A 16,337-nucleotide genomic window follows, 5' to 3' on the forward strand; every position below is an offset into this window, starting at 1 on the left:
AAGTTTAACACATATATATGAATGCGTAGAACCAGGATCAATCAATGCAGTAATATCAGTATCAAGTAAAGAAAATGTACTAGTAATAACATCGGGTGCTGAGGCATCTTCTCTGGCACGAATGGCATATGTCCTAGCAGGTGCTCGTGCCTTAGGCCTACCTGCAGTATCTTTTGTAGCTCCTCGACTACTACTAACATTACCGAATGGTCAAGGTGGTCTACCTCTCGAAACTGGATTACTCAGCTTTGATATTTGTTCAGCTTCTTTTTCACCTCTTTTTGGACAATCTCTGAGGAAATGGTCAAAAGAACCACATCGGTAACAAGCCCCGCTCTTTAATCGACATTCACCAAAATGAGCTTTATTACAGTACTGGCATCTCGGTTTAGGAGTGCCAACACTGCCAACACTGGTCACTGATGGAGTAGAAGGCCTTGGATTATTGCGTTGAGAACCTCGCTCTCTGCCCGAATACCCAATGGCTGAAGTAGAACGATCTTGATACTTCTTCAATTTCTTTGAAGCAGAAAACTGGGATTTTTCCATCGGTCTTTTACTAAAAATTCGAGCTTCCCTCTCATCCTGTTTCTTTTCTTTGCTTAATTCTTCTACTTTATAAGCTCTCTCTGTCAATGTAGCAAACTCTCGAATTTCAAGAATTCTGATCAGTAGTTTAATGTCTTCATTCAACCCTTCTTCGAATCGTTTGCACATTTCAGCTTCCGACTGTACCCATTCTCGAGCATATTTACTCAATCGAACAAATTCTCTTTCATACTCAGATACTGATCTGTTACCCTGTTTCAACTCAAGAAATTCTTTTCTCTTCTGATCGAGAAACCTCTGACTGATATTTTTTTTTTTGAATTCGGTCTGAAAGAATTCCCATGTAATTTCTTCTTTCGGAACAACTGAAGCTTTAGTATTCCACCAATGGTAAGCTGTGTCTTTAGCAATGAGACGGCACATTTCAGACATTCTTCAGGTGTACAAGATAATTCTTCTCAAACCCAAGTAGTGTTTTCTAACCAGAATTCAGCCTATTCGGAATCATCATCAACTGCTACTCGAAATTCTTCGGCCCCATATTTTCGAATTTTATCTACTGGAGCTTTCCCTTTTTTGACAAATTCAGTACCTGTACCTTGTGGGATCTCTGGAACTGGTGGAGGAGCAGGAGGGGGAGCTTGAACTTGCTGCACTACAGGGTTAGTTCTTAAGTATTGATTAAACCATTCATTCATCATTTGAAAGAAGGCTGTTTTTGCCTCGTCCCCTCGACCCTCTGTCTCGGGCCTTTTACTGCTAGTTTCTTCTCTTTGTACTAAAGCCGGAGCATGACTCCCAGCTTCCTCAGATTGAGCTCGGTCGGATGACATTACTATAAGAAAAACACATTTTAAATGGTCAGGAGATATCACACTATCAATAATAATTTAAATGGCATGTATAGCTAGTCCTGTATTTGCTACATCGGTCCTAGAACCGGCTAAACCGTAGCTCTGATACTAACAAATGTAATACCCCCTACCCGTATTCGTTGCTGGAATAGGGTACGAGGTATTACCGGAGTTTACGATTTATTTTTTTTAGGAAAACTCAATATAATCCCTTTACAGATATCTAACCTTCTCTGCAATACTATATCGAGACCAATCCAAATCAACCAATCCAATTCAACATATTTCAAGATAAATTCATGCATATTTATAAAATAACGTCATCACATACCCAAAACCAGGTTTGTTAACCATACCAATGGCTAACTCTACATCTATTTCACAGAATCATTTACTTTATTAGCTTATACATGCCATTGATTTCCAAAATAAAGTTTCTTTATATACCGAAGTCCTGAGGTTGATAGTGTGATATGTCTCCGACCAAATCCGACCTCTGAGCTCTTAACACTACAAAACAGGGAAAAAGGAAAGCACTTTGTGCTTAGTAAGCTCATGTAACAAGAATTATACTTACCTAATATTTTCAATACAATACGATAAACATTCCTATATCCATTCAATGCATTATTACCCTAATATGCACAAACTCAACATTCAAGTTAGTATAATAATTTCCATGTACTAATAATATATTCTATGATTGATGAGCTCATCAATACCATGATTTCCATTTCCTTGTTATTTTTCCATATTTATCCCGTTGAATTTATCGAAATTTCGATGGATTTTTTAGAGGTACACTTTTAATGTACAATTCCGGGTCCGTCAATTCATATTCATGTGCGCACATATCCATTTCAGAGAGCACACTTCCGTGAACCTCAACCTTGCGGCGGGATTACCGGTCCAAAGCTAAATCCCGAAATATAAACTCATAGAGTATTGTGGGATTACCGGTCAAAGCTAAATCCTGCAACGACAATTACTCTAATAAGCTTGGATCTGAATTACCAGTCCAGGCTAAATTCAGACCGTAATTCGGATTACCCGTCCAGGCTAAATCCATTTTACACATATTCTTCGAAAGGGCTATATCAGGATAGGATCACCCGTCTGGGCGAGATCCTTTTTACCGTCAATTCCTTTTCAAAGATCCATCGAATTTTCCTTTCATTCAACCGGGATTTCTTCCCATTTTATCAAATATATCAATGTTTCATCAATTTTCATATAATGAACATTCAAATCATATTCATATCAAAAACATGCATTTCAAGAATTTAAGAATATAATTCAAGTTACATGAACTTACCTTGATACTTGTTTGTAAACAAAAAAAATCTACTAATCCCGAAATTTTTCCTTTCCTCAATCTAGCTTCGTATTTGAATCTTCTGGATCTAAATAAATAAATTTAATTATCAATTTAATACATTTCATGTTCATATGCAACATTCTCTATAATTCAACTATTATTTATAGTTCATTCAAAGCTATCTACTTGAGTCATAGTCACTAAATTATTCTTATCTTGAGATACAGAACCCCAATTTAGGATCCGATAATTTTCCCTGAAACTATACTTACATATCTTTTTACGATAAAATTTTCAGAATTTTTAGTTTAGCCAATCAGTATAGTTTATTCTTTAAAATCACCCTTGTTCTGCTATCGACGGTTCTGACCCTTCTTCACTAAAAATTAATTATCTCTTCATACAGAATTCAAATGATGTTCTCGTTTGTTTATACTATTAAAAATAGACTTATTAATGATTCTATACATATAAACTTAAGCCCCTAATTGTTTTTCTTAAATTTTTTATGATTTTTCAAAGTCAGAACAGGGGAACCCGAATTCATTCTGACCTTGTCTCACAAAAGTCATTATATCTCAAAATTTACAAATACATTGCTTACACTATTTCTTCTATGAAGAACTAGACTCAATAAGCTTTAATTCCATATTTTTTTCATCTTCTAATTCGATTTTTAAAATTTATGGTGATTTTTCAAAGTTAGTCTCTCGTCGCTGTCCAAACTGCTTTTGTGCAAGTCGTTTATTACCATTTTCCCTAAGCTTTTAATAAATGATAATTTCATCCCTACTCAATTAGCCTCTCAATTGAACTGATTTTTCTCAATTAATATTTTATTCTATCACCTTAAACTAGTTTACAACCTTTAGGAATCAGAATTTCAGCAATAGACTTTAATTCCAAGCATTTTCATAATTAGGTCCTAAAAATCAATTTCTATTGAAATTACCTAATAAAATTATCTCATAAACAAATTAAAGCTTTAATTTCATTCTATTTCATCATAAACTTACAGCACTCAACCATGGTGACTTTCAATTTCATCCATGAAATCAAAAACTAATGAATTTAATAGTAGGACCTAGTTGTAAAAGTCTTAGAAACACAAAAATTACAAGAAAAAGGCAAGGATTAACTCACTTGGTGAAAAAATTATGAAATACCAGCTTACAGAACCCTCCTATGGCATTTTTAGCTGCTGGAATTGAAGAGAAATGAAGAGAAATCTAGATATTTCCTATTTAGTCCTAGCTTTATTTAGTTAATTTTGCAATATTCCAATTTTACCCTTAATTTATCAATTTTTCTGCTGATTTCATACCCTTGCCGTCCAGCCCAAATAAAGTTTGGGTCTAATTGCCTTTTAAATCCTTTCTCATTAGACTCTTAAGCTATTTAATCATTCTAGCAACTTTTACACCTATTACAATTTAGTCCTTTTCATTTAATTGACTACCCAAACATTAAAATTTCCTAACGAAATTTTACTACCACACTAATAACATTTCATAAATATTTATAAAATTATTTTTGACTCGTTTTACAAGATAGAGGTCCCGATATCTTGTTTTTACCCAATTTCTTCAATAATTTCTTTTTCTAACTAACCACTAAATCGGTAAAATTTTTCTATCAATATTTTCATATGATTTTCCTATCATATCAATTTTCATGCAAAAATATTGAAATAAATTTCTCTTTAAATCGGATTTGTGGTTACGAAACCACTGTTCCGATAACCTTGAATTTAGGCCATTACACATTCATTGCTCACAAAACAAACAGTGATTTAGGCTTAAAGCATTAGCAACCACGTTAGCCTTTCCCGGATGGTAATCAATGACAAGCTCGTAATCTTTCAATAATTCTAGCCAACGTTTTTGTCTCAAATTCAAATCTCTTTGAGTCATCAAGTATTTGAGGCTTTTGTGATCGGAATACATACAAGTAGTGGAGCCAAATTTTCAAAGCGAAAACGATAGCAGCTAACTCGAGATCTTGAGTCGGATAGTTTTCCTCATGTGGCTTCAATTGTCTTGAAGCATACGCTACAACTCTACCCTCTTGCATCAACATACAGCCCAAACCATTCAAAAATGCATCACTGTAGATCACAAATTCTTTACCGGATTCTAGCTGAACTAACACTGGGGCTTCAGTCAAAAGAGTTTTCAATTGATCAAAACTTTTCTGGCACTTTTCTGACCACTCAAACTTGATATCTTTCTGAAGCAACTTTTTCATCAGTGTTGCTATCATCGAGAAACCTTTCACAAATTGTCTGTAGTACCCGGCAAGTCCCAAAAAGCTTCAAACTTCTGAAACATTTCTCGGAGGCTTCCAATCGAGTATAGCTGAAATTTTACTCGGATCAACTCGGATGCCCGATGCGGATACAATATGCCTCAAAAAGCTGACTTCTCTCAACCAGAATTCACATTTACTGAACTTCGCATATAATTGTGTCTCGCAAAATCTGCAATACTAACTTCAAGTGCTCAGCATGATCAGTTTCATCGCGTGAATAGATTAAAATGTCATCTATAAACACGACTACAAACCGATCCAAATACTGTCTGAAAATCTGATTCATTAAATCCATGAAAACAGTAGGAGCATTAGTGAGCCCAAACGACATCACTAGGAACTCATAATGTCCGTACCTCATTCTACAAGCAGTTTTAGGCACGTCAGAGTCTCTAACTCACAATTGATCATAACCCGGTCTCAAGTCTATCTTCGAAAATACTGAGGCTCCTTTCAGTTGATCAAACAAATCATCGATTCACGGCAACAGATATTTATTCTTTATCATTACCCTATTAAGCTGACGATAATCAATGCACATTCTCATGGTTCTGTCTTTCTTTTTCACAAACAACACTGGTGCGCCTCAGGGAGAAAAACTCGGTCAAGCAAAACCTCTATCTGTCAACTCTTGCAACTGAGATTTCAATTCTTTTAATTCGGTTGGTGCCATACGATACAGAGCTATCGAAATAGGTGTAGTCCCTGGTACTAGTTCAATACTAAACTCTACCCCCCGAATAGGTGGTAATCTAGGTAATTCCTCGGGGAACACATCCGAATATTCACAAACCACGGGCACAGTCTCAAGTTTCTTTCTGATTCTTTACTATCCAGTACGTACGCAAGTTATGCTTCACACTCCTTTTTCATATATTTCTGAGCCAACATCGAGAATATCACTACCGGTGATCCATTCAAATCTGTAGACTCAACTCGAATTATCTCATTATTTGAACACCTCAAATCAATTGTCTTTCGCTTGCAATTCACTATTGCATCATGCACAGTTAACCAATCCATACCGAGAATGACATCAAACTCGTCAAATGGTAATAACATTAAATTAGCCGGGAAGCAAGAAGCTTGGATCATCAGGGAACATTTCTTACATACTTTTTCAACTAGCACATAATGACCCAAAGGATTCGACACCCGAATCACAAACTCAGTAGACTCAACAGGTAGAGTCTTACTGGATGCCAAAGTTTCACACACATACGAATGAGTAGAACCGGTATCAATCAAAGCAATAACATCAGTATCAAAAAGAGTGAAAGTACCGGTAATAACATCTGGCGAAGAAACATCCTCGTGTGAGCGTATAGCATAGGCTCTGGAAAGAGCACGAGCCTCAGAATGTACAGTAGTATCTTTGGTCCCTCTCTGATTTCCACTAGCATTACCCGTATGTCTAGGTGGTCTACCTCGTGTTGCAGTATTACTAGGTCTCCCACTCGGATCAGTATTCTGTTCAACTAACTTCGGACAGTCTCTGATAAAGTGATCAGCTGATCCACACTTGAAACAAAAGCGGTCATGAAATCTACAGCTTCCTGAATGCCATTTACCACAATGCTTGCACTCAGATCTATCCTGACGATCATTTCCGACACTGGCAACAGAGGTGGCTCACGTACTCACAGGGGTCGATCACGGTCCCTTCTAGAAAAACCTGAAGTATTCTTAAATCGGCCTGAGTCATCTCTAAATTTCTTCAATGACTGATGAAAGGATTTTCCCGAAGATATTTTACGGAAGTCTCTAGCTCCATCATCAGCTTTTCTTTTCTCTTTACTGAGTTCTTCGGCTTTACAAGCTCGCTCGACAAGCACTATAAACTCTTTGATTTCCAGAATACCCACCAATAGTTTGATGTCTTCATTCAACCCGTCCTCAAAGCGTCTACACATGATAGCCTCAGACGAAACACATTCCTGAGCATATCTACTAAGTTTGACAAACTTTCGCTCGTAATCGGTAACTGTCATAGAATCCTGTTTGAGCTTGAGAAATTCCTTTCGTTTTTGATCGATGAATCTTTGACTGATATATTTCTTGCGGAACTCGGTTTGAAAGAATTCCCAAGTAACCTGTTCTCTCAGCACAACTGAAACTAAGGTATTCCACCAATAGTAGGCAGAATCTCGTAACAGAGATATAGCACATTTTAAGCACTCATCGGGTGTGCACAATAATTCATCAAACATGCGAATGGTATTATCGTGCCAAAACTCAGCCTGTTTGGCATCATCACTGTCAGTAGCCTTGAACTCAGTAGCCCCGTGCTTCCGAATTCTATCAATCGGGGGCTTGCTCAACCCCAACGGGTCAACTACAAGAGGTACCACGGGTGCAGGGGTTGTATTAGTCGGGGGGGGGATGTGAAACAGCCGGATTAGTTCGAACATATTGAGTAAACCAATCGTTCATCATAGCATAGAAGGTTTGTTTAGCCTCATCATTTGGATTACTAGCATCAGTTGAAAGTCCAACGGCGCTGTCCCGAGCGCGAAAGCAGGCGCTACGCTCTCTACATCATCAGCTACCGCTCGATCGGGATCGGAATTCATTATTATACAAAAAACATGTTTCAATTGTCAGAAATCATCACACTATCATATTAACACTTTATGGCATGTATAGCTAGACTCACACGCACTACATTAGTCCTAGAATCGACTAAACCGTAGCTCTGCTACCAATAAAATGTAACACCCCTATAACCCGTATCCGTCACTGGAGAGGGTTATGAAGAGTTACCGATCCAAAACACTACATTTGTACATTCACATATACATAATTTCATTAGCAATTATATGCATAGTCAAACACAATCAAAGATCGAAATTCAGACTTATACCGACATTCAAAAGTTGCCATATTCGCATGGCTTATATATAACAACATCTCAAATATCATTCACTTAAGTCTATTCTATACATGCCATACTAGCTCCAAAACATAGTAGTACCAAAATGATAGATAATGTGGCGAGTTGCTGACAATCCCTCCCCGAGCAAGTGACTGAAGTCAACAATCTATAAAACAGAGAAACGTAACAAAAGGAGTAAGCTTTCATAAGCTTAGTAAGTTTTAAGCAATGCAAACAAATAAACTCAATTATACATCAATTATTCAATTTCTCAATAGGTCATTTTCTAATATATTGTCATTTGGCCGAATATACACAAGCACATAATGCACATTTAGCATTCTTATTTCACTTAATCTGAATTCATATAGCATAAATAAATCAAATACTTTCGCATACTTTCACACCTTGATCGAATGCATCATGATCGTAGATATAGATATAACATTTATTCACATATGTATCACATTATACACTTATGATTCAATTCAAATCATACTCACATATAAGTACATAATACGTACCTAGCCAACTTAACGTATTGAATGTATTCATTTGTCGTTCTAACACGAGGTATCTTAGTCTTAGACTTTTATCAAATCACCGGCATTCAGCCTGCTAGGTTTTAAACCTGAATTCATTCACCGGCATTTCGCCTACTAGGCTCGAAGGCTCGAATAGTATCTCACCGGCATTATAGCCTAGTAGGCTCAAAGGCTGGAATAGTATCTCACCGGCATTATAGCCTGCTAGGCTCAAAGGCCCGAATAGTATCTCGCCGGCATTATAGCCTTCTAGGCTCAAAGGCCCGAATACTATTGTACGATATTCAAATCAACAAGTTTCATATAACACAATCACACCAAATTAGGTACAAGCATCATTCGAATATATCATCCTACATTTTTATTCACTTTTATTTCATTTCATCGCTCACATTTATCATTTGATAGATTACACATAATATCTTACTCATATTGATCTAACACTATCATTTGATCATAAAAGCATATCACATTTTACTTCCATTACAATTGCCATTCGGCCATATACATATATGACAAGTAATACTTAATTCTCATAATCTATCATGTCATTATCGAATATTATTTATATTTAACTACTTAAAACGTACCTCGAATATTTTCGAACAGTCTCGAATCGGCTATTCAACTACTTTCTCTTTTCCCCTGTCCAACCTTGGTTCTCTATGCTCTTGAGCTAATTCAAACAAAATTTAACTTATTAAAGTCCCATCATGCTAGCTTATGGCCGAATATGACAAGAAATTTAATAGGTCATATAGCTACTTTTAGCTCAAATACAAAATGGTCATACACAATTTTACTCACATTAAGCAATTTAATACAATTAATTTAACATTTCCTCATGTACACCTTTATGACTGAATACATATATCAAATAAGTAACTTGCCTTAACACATAACTCACATAGCCAAAGTACATATAACCCTAATGACCGAATATGTACATTACCAAAATTCCTATGACTTAACCTATAACCTTCATAGCTGAATATTCATTGTATACTTAGTTCACATACACAAACACAAAACTCATATGGCTTATCATATTTTCATATACATATCTTTACCATATAGCCGAATATATATATATATAGCTCATCAAATAGGTATTTATTTACGTTTCCCTTTTAACACATATTGATCAACTAGTCCATGCATTAGCCTTGGGCACATTCGGTCATTGAAGCAATAACCTATTTAACATTCAAGCATTTTATACCAAAATTTCTTCCAAGGCCGAATTCATCTACAACCTTTAATACTTATACAAAATTTATGTTTTAAATAATTTATACACACACCATTAACCTAGTATCAATTATCTAAATACTTTAACAATTTTCTTTAACTATGAAACTCATTCGGCAATGATAAGGACAAATTTAACAAGCTTTAAATTCAACTTATAATTGTGCATATCTCATCAAAGCATCCACACCAATTTATTATCTAATCATCCATAGCCGAATACACATATTTCTTTCATTCATTCTCAACAAAATTTTATCAAGCTTAAATCTCCATACCATCATTTTAAAACACAAACATTACTCAAATATTATCTCTCACATTCGGCAACTACACATACACACAAGTCGATTTTCCCTATCATCTAAACCACCTATATGAACATTTAACTAGCTCAAACTTCACTTATCTACCATTACTCATAAAAAGAACATGAAACAATAACCATTTCCTTCAATTCAATTCATGACCGAATGCTCACAACACAAAATTTTTCAAAATTTAAACATGGGTTAACTAAGCAATGCTTTAACCATGCTAATTTCGCAAGAATATCAAGAAAATACATGGAAAATACCTTTGAATCATGTAGTAAATGACCAAATGTTGCTTGAGCTTTTTCCTCTCCTAATTTTGGCTATGAAGAACAAAGATGAACAAGCTTTGTCCTTTTCCTCATTTTGTTATTTTATTTATCTTTATTTTATAATAATAAAGCCATTAAATTTTATAATGCTAATTTAAAATGCATATATTGTTTATCATCATCATTATGGTCGGCCACTACAAATTAAAGTGGGAAATTTGACATGCAAGTCCACCTATTTTAAATCATAAAATATTTGGCCACTACAAATTTACCTATCACATTTTCAAAATTTCTCACATAAGTCCCATTTAATAATTTCACATACAAATGACAAAATCAAAGCATGAAATTTTCACACATGCACTTTCATATACAATAAGCATAGAATATAACATTTAATTATTTTTGTGACTCGGTTTTGTGGTCCCGAAACCACTTTCTGACTAGGGTCAAATTAGGGCTATCACTGATGTGGTATTTGATAAGAAGACTTACTGGAATTGGGAAAGAAATGAACCACAGGAAGTTTCTAAGGAACTGATAGCAGGTCAGATTCAAGCTGATGAAATTGGTTCAGAAATGGACTTTGATGATGAGCCAGTCAGGGGAACAAGACCCTTGACTAAGATTTATGAAAGGGCTCAAGTAGTCATAGTGGAACCAAGCAATTTTGAAGAAGCTGAAGCTGATGAAGGGTGGAAGCAAGCGATGGTTGATGAAATCAAGATGATTCAAAAGAATCAGACATGGAAGGTGGTTGAAAAGCTTGTTAATAGAAAGACCATTGGTTTAAAATAGGTCTATCGAGCCAAACAAAATGCTGATGGTAGTTTAAACAAGCTGAAAGCTAGACTTGTTGTCAAGGGGTTCAATCAAATATATGGCTTAGACTACATGGAAACTTTTGCACCAATAGCCAGGCTAGATACAATCAGATTGTTAGTTGCTTTGGCTACACAAAAGCAGTGGATCATTCATCAACTAGATATGAAATCTGTATTTCTCAATGGCTTCCTTTAAGAAGAAATCTACATTGACCAGCCTCAAGGTTTTGTTATGTCTAGTAAAGAACACATGGTATATAGGTTTAAAAAGGTCTTGTATGGCTTGAAACGGGCTCCTAGAGCCTGGTATGCTAGAATTGATAGCTATCTGGTTAGCTTGGGATTCGAGAGAAGCATCAGTAAGCCAACACTGTATGTCAAAAAGGAACAAGCTGAAACACAGCTCATTATGTCTCTTTATGTAGATGATCTCTTGGTGACAGGAGGAGACCAGATTATGTTGGCTGATTTTAAAGCCAAAATGAAGGACATGTTTGAGATGTCTGATTTGGGGCAGATGACATATTTCCTAGGAATGGAGGTGCTGCAAACACAAAGTGGAATTTTCTTAGGACAGAAAACATTTGCTGTAAAGATCTTGAACAAGTTCTCTATGGAGAATTGCAAGCCAACTAGCACACTTGTGGCCTTTGGAATAAAACTGTCAAGCCAAGGAGACCATGAACAGGTTAGTGAATCTACCTACAGAAGCTTAATAGGTTGCCTGTTATATCTAACTGCAACAAGACCAGACATCATGTTTGTTGTTAATGTGCTTTCAAGGTTCATGCACTGCTGCGATATGCAAAATCTTCAAGCAGCAAAAAGAGTGCTCAGGTACATCAAAGGCACCTTGAGCCATGGATTGCAGTTTAGCAAAACTGAAAACTTGAAATTGGTAGGCTATACTGATAGTGATTGGGCTGGTTCAAAGGATGATATGAAGAGCGCATCTGGTTATGCATTTACACTTGGTTCAGCAATGTTCTGTTGGAGTTCAAGGAAACAATCGATGGTGGCTCAGTCAACAGCAGAAGCCGAGTATGTTGCAGCTACAAGTGCTGTTAATCAAGCTATTTGGCTAAGAAAAATCCTAGCTGATTTGAACCTACATCAAAGGGAAGCAACAGAGATCTATTCTGTAACAAGTTTGCTGTTGCAATTGCAAAGAATCCTATTTTCCATGGTAGAACAAAGCTATTCAGCATCAAGCTGTATGTGGTAAGGGAAATGGAACAAGCTCGAGAGTTAGAACTAATTCATTGCAATTCAGAGGAACAGGTTGCTGATATCTTTACAAAGGCCTTTGGTGTGTCAAGGTTCACCAAATTAAGAAAGAAAATGGGAGTTAGCAGCATGGAAACCAAGGAGGAGTGATGAAGTTCGCCTCCATGCAACTCATACAGCCAAGGAGTAGGCCATGCAGGTCGAAACATGCATGCAGCAGCTGAAGTTTATTGGTGCTATCCAAATTCAACTTGTTTTTGTTACTTCAAGTTCATGTTTTGTAACTTACTTTGATTTGAACTTAGTTAGTGAAAATTTTGATGTAATTAGGTAGTGACTGAGCTGATAAATCAGCTTTGTTTATGTGTGCAAGTTACTTTATCAAGTTTCCATGTAATTAGTGGTGTTAGGTAAGTATTAGGTGAAATTTGCTTTGTTTTGATCGATCAATGACTAATATATGTAATGGCAATATGCCAATGCTAATTGTTAATGGAAAATTATCATTTTTTCATCCATATGCTCCATTGATCTTTGTTTTGTTCTTATTCTGTTCATTAAGCAACATTTCTGCTTTTGTTTCTTCTGCAAGTCTTGAGCCTTGTTGCTCAAGTCACATTGGCAGCTTGCTTTGATTCTTAAACACCAACATGTTTAGATTATGTACCTAGAAGAAACCCTAGTCTTTGCAAGCCAAATGGAATTTTTCTGTTCATCATCAGAATCTAGTTTGCTCATATCAATTACAGGAATCTGCAGGGATTCATCTATGGAAACTACATTGAATTCGACCTATGGTCTGATGCATCTGGATGGGATGTTGTTGAGGTTCTTGGATGCAAGAGCTTGGACATTCTCAACTAGTAAAGAACCAAACATATCTGTGCTCACCACTTTTGTTTCCATTGCCGTAAAGCTTTCTCAAGTTAAACAGTACGCTCAAATTATCATGTTAATGCATGAATTATTGAAAGGATATAACACCACTAAATCATTTTTGTCCTTTGCATGAATTATTGAAAAATATGTCCTTTTTTAATTATTATTTTCGAAGCTTTTTGACGCCTTCACTTTGGGATCAAATATTTGGAAATCTGAAACGATCCTGCACTAATGGCGACAGGCTATAAACACTGAGAAATTAAAATTGCACACCATTTGTTTAATCAGAACTATTTAATGCAATCATTTTGACATCAACTGTTTCTTTGTAGTTCCTTGAAGACCCTACTTTGTCATTTTTCTCGAAAAAATCCCACCATTTTGTTACGAGCTAATCTAAAATTACTTAGTAATCAGAATAACATAAAGAAAACAATGAAAAAGAAAAAGAAAAAGAAAAAGAAGATGAAGAGATTTTAGAGAAGATAAAAAAGAAAAATAAAAGAGAATGTGTTTAAAGCAATGTTAGAATGAAATACAATTTTTCTATTCTTTTGTTGAAGATTTGCTTGGGTTATCATAATCTACCTATTTTTAGATATAAATCATAAATTTTGATTTGTTTCATATTTTTATAAATTTTTTTAGAGATTATGATTATGTTAGTAGCCTATTTTTAGTAAGTAGTGTTAAACTGTTTACTATATAAACACCTGGTTTCAGTTCAATAAAATGTATCTTTTCCAATGTATCTTTTCCATTTTAATTACTTTACTTCTAGTTCAGTTTTCTTTAATGATAAAATACCAACACTTTTAATATGAACGAAATATGATTTATTAGCTAGAATATGATTTTTATAATTTATAATTTATAATTTAATAAAGATTCTTTCGTTAATACCAGATACATATACTTTTTTGCAGCAACAAATTCTTTCTAATTTCTCTAACAATTTCGGTAAATACATTTATATTTCCCTGTCTTAACAATTGATTTTGCAAATGAACTGAAGAAAACTTCTTCATTAGATGCAAAAGCCCAAACCAACTTTATTATCTCCCCTTCATGGTCTAACACCATTAACAGATCATAAAAATCCATTTCCTTCAAAAGTGTTAATGTTAGCTTAGATTTTAAGAGTATGGGTCAAACGCTATTTAGGAGTTTCATGCAGTTGGAAACATGTCAAATAAGCTCAATCGATTTTAAATATAGTTTTCACAAATTGTTGCATTTCCAGATACAATAATCCTGTTATTTCAAACATTGAAAACAAGTCGCAAAAGAAGAGATTTAACATTGGACGAAGAGCTGATAAAGTCAATAAGATTTTGAACTAGAGCTTCATTTGATTCAACATATGTTTCCCTTGAACTTTCCTGCTAAGCCTCAGTCTCAGAAACTCCTCAAGTGACATAGTCTTGTACTGTGCTTTGTTTTTCCGAACAAGATCTGCCAATGGTCCAATCTCGATACCTACTTTCGGACTCTGAAATGCTGCCATTGACATCCGTTCTTTCTCCTGATTCACCACAACTCCATGTTCTATGCTTTTATATTCTCCATTGCTCATAATCTGCATTCATAGCATCTCTTCACTTCGAGGCACATTACATATACAGTCCATGAAGTCTAAAGTCTGTATGTAGCTACAAATATTTTCATGTTACCTCTATTATGTCTCCAATGTTGACGATCAATGCGCCAGGGATGGGTTTAACAGGCAACCATTTCTCATCTTTCTTGATTTGTAAGCCTTCAACTTCATTCACTTGAAGCAATAGTGTTAAGCCTGTGGCGTCAGAGTGTGGAGATGCACCAAAAACCTTGCTTGCCTCTGCACATGGTGGATAATAGTTCATTCTTATAGATTGTGCTCCATCCTCGAAAAAGCTTGAAAGCATCTTAGGATCAGTCCCCAAATTCTTGGCAAATGAGATAAATCGTAACCTTATGCAACTCCGTCGAGTACTTGTCGAAAGTTTCTCTGAAAACAACTCAAGTTACAGACATCCTAATACGGTCATGAAGTTGAAGGATCATTATTGTCTATTGATTTACCTGAAGGAAGGGGGATTGATCGGCCAGAATCTCATATTCCTTAACGGCACAGGCAGGGGAAAAAGAAAGAGCATGTCATTCCAATCTAGCTTTTGATCTGCCGACCTTACCAGGGTTTGACCGTAACCTTCAATCTCATTTGGTAGCTGTGCATAAGCCATCTTCTCCTCCAATGGCAACTTAAAGAACTCTTGAGTGTCAATCTTCATTTTCTCAATCAGTTCATCTGCTATCCCATGATTGATTAACTGTTTCAACGTCAGTAAAGATGAACTACTAAGTCCATTGATGTAAAAAAAAAAAGTTATGGTTCTTTAAGAATTCTGTTTAAATTAGGTACCTGGAAGAAACCCCAGTCTTTGCAAACCTGATGGAGTTTTTTCTGTCCATCATCATGATCTAATTTGCTCATGTCAATTACAGGAATCTGCTGGGATTCATCTATGGAAACTACAAATTCGACCTCAGGTCTGATATATCTGGATGGGATGTTCTTCAGGTTCTTGGATGCAAGTGCTTGGACACTATCAACAGGTAAAGAACCAGCAAATCCTCTGCTCACCACCTTTGTGTCCATTTCTGTGAAGCTGTCTCAAGATCTCATCTGAGAATTTTTTTTATCTGTTTATATGCTAAATACTACTCTTAACATGTCTCGTTAATAATGCGTTAAGTAATTTCTAATTTCTATAATACAGACACCTCTAATCATTTTGTTATCCATCATTTCTAATTTCTATAATGCACCTTGCACAAATTCCAAGCGATAAAAAGGAAAGGCCATAAAGATTAATTGCACAGCAATTGGCTAATCACAAAGATATAATACAATTAACTTTTTCATTAAACTATTTCTTAGTAGGTCTCTTGAAGGCCTTACTTTGTCATTTCTTGAGCAAACCTAAGGTCTAAGGGTTAAGAAACCTACCATTCTTTCTGATTTCTCCTTCAATTTCATTGAGTACACTATTTGTTGAGCATTCGCCTGCAATGCAACATGTGACCAGCAGCAGCTCATCAAGCAGACCAGCATTGGTGCAGAATCGAGT

The 16,337-nt window shown here is 35.6% G+C and overlaps 2 pseudogenes; both read right to left on the bottom strand.

The window, feature by feature from the left end:
* LOC108477727 (S-norcoclaurine synthase 1-like) overlaps positions 1-13,248 on the bottom strand; it is a 58,895-nt pseudogene extending 45,647 nt beyond the window's left edge.
* A 1,178-nt stretch (positions 13,249-14,426) lies between these two features.
* LOC108478992 (S-norcoclaurine synthase 1-like) lies at positions 14,427-15,998 on the bottom strand (annotated as a pseudogene).
* Between the last annotated feature and the right edge of the window lie 339 nt (positions 15,999-16,337).

The sequence above is a fragment of the Gossypium arboreum genome, chromosome 12 (genome assembly GCF_025698485.1).
Source record: "Gossypium arboreum isolate Shixiya-1 chromosome 12, ASM2569848v2, whole genome shotgun sequence".
Lineage (NCBI taxonomy): Eukaryota > Viridiplantae > Streptophyta > Magnoliopsida > Malvales > Malvaceae > Gossypium > Gossypium arboreum.